Source organism: Apis dorsata, unplaced genomic scaffold (assembly GCF_000469605.1).
Source record: "Apis dorsata unplaced genomic scaffold, Apis dorsata 1.3 scaffold_32, whole genome shotgun sequence".
NCBI lineage: Eukaryota > Metazoa > Arthropoda > Insecta > Hymenoptera > Apidae > Apis > Apis dorsata.
Window position 1 is genome coordinate 1191451 of NW_006263334.1, and position 3669 is coordinate 1195119.

The window sequence follows — 3669 nt, forward strand, 5'->3', positions numbered from 1 at the left end:
CTATCGCGTGTTACCGGCCAACATCATCTTGGCGAGCGTGTTGGCGTGCCACGCAACTCTCCAACCGCGTCCTTTCGCGTCCAAGGATCGGCGGAAGCAGCTGCTACGCGTCCAACCCGAGCGAAATGGGAAGCGAAAACGCGACGAGGCGCGCGTGCCCTCGCAGGATCGTCGGATCTCGTACACCTCCGTCAAGAGGAAAGCGCGCGCGGAGTCACTGATCTTCGCGTTTCGCCGCGCGTTCCTCCGACTCGAGCGGAAATTCCGCCCTCGGGCGAAGCGGGGGCGGCTGGCGACGCGAGGCGTGGACACGTGATCCGACGGATAATTGGACAAAATTTCGTTGCAGCGCGAATATACGTTGTGTATGTGTCTGTGTGTGTGTGTGTGTACTTGTGAGAGAGAGAGAGAGATGTGATTTGTCCCCTTCCCCTCCCTTTTTTCAACGTTTGATCGTTGAGTTCCGCGTAATCTAGTCACGTGAACGTGACGTCTCCACGCGGTAACCGATTTTGGATGGAAACGAGTTTTTTTTTTTTTCTATGGATAGTACGATTTCGCGATTAGAATAATCGGGAGAAAATTCTATCCGCACTCCGGGTGGAGAGATAGTCCTTTATTAAAAATAATTCTCGTTGATAAGAGAGTGAAAGAGTAGTATTGGCGGCGAAATTAAGGGATAATTCACCGAGTAAATGAGTTCTTTCTTTTTTCTTCCCCTTTCTCTTTTCGCTTCGCTTTTCGAGAAATTTTCACGTGGCGAAATCTTGGCGCGTAAGAGAAAATCGAGGCGGACGAACGAGTTCGGTTCCAGCCAATTTCTCCGAAAACCTATGCCACCGACCTTTCCACGTTTGCCGCGTTCTCCGTTGACGGCGGCCGTCAACTTGGGATCGACGTGGCAGCCATGTGCCGTTTACTCGCGGCGATATCGATCGGCGGAGAAAACGTTCCACTCGGGGAAAATCGTTAGCCTGGGACGCGTGTGCGTGAGCGCGGGTGCAGTACAGTGGTGTTTGCGCGGTCAAATGTCGCGGGGTGAGTGCGCGCGTGTGGGCAGAATTTGCGTTGACGCCGTGGGTGTCGTCGCGCGAGGGGCAAGGATTGATGGAAAAGAAAAAAAAAGATTACGTTCTGTAACGCTTCGTCGTTTCGCTTCGTCCCTGAAAGAAAATTGAAGGAAAGAAAGAAGAGAAAAGAAAAAAAAAAAAGAAAGAAAGAAAGGGAGACTTCGTATTGATTCGATTAGATTCGGTCGGTTCGTTGCATTTTTCGTCGTTCTCGTTTACAATCTTTCCTGTCGTTCGTTTTGCTGATTCGTTTTTTACCACGCGAAGATCGAACGTTTCTTTGGCTCGTGGACGATAGCAGGAGGAGGAGGAGAACGAACGGCGCACGTGCAAAACGAAACGTGATTTACGACGCGCGAATCGATTGTAAAGATCGACGTGGGCGAAATTTTTGCTACGCGAAACCCAACAATTTGTTGTTCTCTTTAGAGCGAGTATAGTGAGAATCGACAGTTCGAAGAATCGACAATCGCTGTGTATTTTTAGCAGAGATTATTATCGAGAATATTAAAGTAACAAAGAAACAATGTTCATATATATATATATGTTTTTTCGATACAAATAGAAATAGACGAACATTGAACGATAACGATGAAAAAACCATCCGCCAATATCGACTGTGAACCCCTATTTTATACTTAACGAATTCTTTCCAATTCCTTGTGTTACTGTGCACAAATGTAAATTAATCGCACAAAATTTTTATACCCAACGATCGAGTAAAAAGAAAAAGAAAATATAAAAGTACTCGTTGCGAAACGAGAGATTTCGAGAAAATCATATTCGAATATTATAATTTACAATAAGTACAATATGATTTAATTCCAAACAATAACTTTTTGAACTGTATTTTTACACCGTACACCGAATCGAAACGGAATCCTTTTCACTGCCTTTTAAAAAAAACGGGGACAATAAGATTAATAAAAATTCGACGCGAGGTCGAATTGTCGCGGACAACAAAAATGGGGGGAAGGGGAGGGCGTTTTCTCCGTCGTCCGAGCCCGAGTTTTTTTAATTCGCCCGAACAATTCAACACGAAGTGAAACGCGAAGCGTCAGAGATCGTACTCCGTGTACGTGTAACATATTTGTATCTACTACTAGCCGTTCAGCTTTGTGCCGTCTCCATAGATTACAGAAATAAAGAAAAGGAAAAAAAAGCATATATAGTTATATAGAGGTTATATATATGTATATGTATATGTATATATATATATATACATATACATATATGTATATATATATATAGCTGGGAGAGAAAGAAATGTTAAAAGCGAAGCGAGGATGGATGCGATAGAAATGTGATGTGAGCGAAAGAGCGGATATATAAATAATAACGAGAGAGTTGTTTTTTTTTCTTAAATGATATTAGAGCAGAGAAATCCATATCACGAGGGTAAATTAAATCACCGATCGATGATTTGTGTTTGCGACACGATCGACGGAAAAGCGGGTTTGTACTTGAAAGAGCGAGATAGATACACGCTTGGCGAAGATCGAATAATAATAATTGCCAGGATTATGTCGAATCTATATAGATAGATTTAGGAAAAAAAATTCCATCGTTCGTTTGTTAATTCGTGCTAATGTAACAATCTCTCCGAGTATTATTATTTACCCGTGTTTTTCCTTACGTGTTCGATGTTTATAATAACGATTCTGTGGCTAAAAGCGTTTCAAAAGAAGTATGGTAAAAACGTTGGTTCGGCATAATCCTGACGTTGAATAACGTTGAAGAGAAGTATTTCACTATTTCTCGTAGCCAGACTGATCCTTTCGGCTCTAATCTTAGCTACTTTCTCACTTGTACGCTACTAAATGAGATGCGCCGATGGTTCACGAGAGCGCGAGACGATATCGATTGTCAGGAAACGAGAGGGAAAGAGACAGAGAGTGAGAGTGTGTATGAGAGAGAGAGAGAGAGAAACGAGTGACAAGGAGGAAGCGCGTGAGGGACGAAGAATCGAAGAGAGTAAGGGATTGAAAATTGGCGGAGAATGGGGAGAAGAGCACGTGGAATAAAGGAATGTGAGTATGCGAATGTCGGAGAAGAGGGGCGTGAGTGGATGCATTCGCAGTCCTTTGCGGCTGATGGCCGCGATTAGGCTAAGCGAGTAGGTAAGAAGTTCCGATTAGTTGGATTCGGACACACGGAAGCTAGCTAAAACTGCCATGATGGAAGAATGATGTAGAGAAATGGACGTAAGTGAAATTTATAGTGAAAAAAAATACACCACTGCCTTGACATGCGTTTCTTGCCAAAATTTCGATTGAGACATTTTTTTTTCGATTGAATTTTTCTTAGATTTGAATCGATCTTTAATTTATTATTTCGATAACAAATGTGTATTGATTTTTTTCGATTTTTTTATATTTTATTTATACGTATATAATTTATTTATACAATGTATAGTAAGAGATAAGATCGAATCGGTTTAATTAATAGGATTTTATGATTTTATTATAAATTTTATTATTATTTAAAAATAGTCGTACGAATAGTATATTATTCATTTTTTTCTACCGATTATAAGAAAGAAATTCTAATTCTCTTATAATTGACGTGAAATACTTTTTTTTTTTTTTTTTTTTTTTTT

The 3669-nt window shown here is 41.2% G+C and overlaps 1 protein-coding gene across 2 annotated transcripts in view; it reads left to right on the top strand.

Annotated features, from left to right (window-relative positions):
* LOC102676128 overlaps positions 1–201 on the top strand; it is a 204429-nt gene extending 204228 nt beyond the window's left edge. The window contains exon 10 of one of the 2 annotated variants that reach the window (XM_006608261.2): positions 1–201. This exon is cut by the window's left edge and continues 1 nt beyond it. The gene's annotated coding sequence lies outside the window, so the exon portion shown is untranslated. The other variant, XM_006608262.2, reaches the window with a different exon arrangement.
* The last annotated feature ends 3468 nt before the right edge of the window (positions 202–3669 follow it).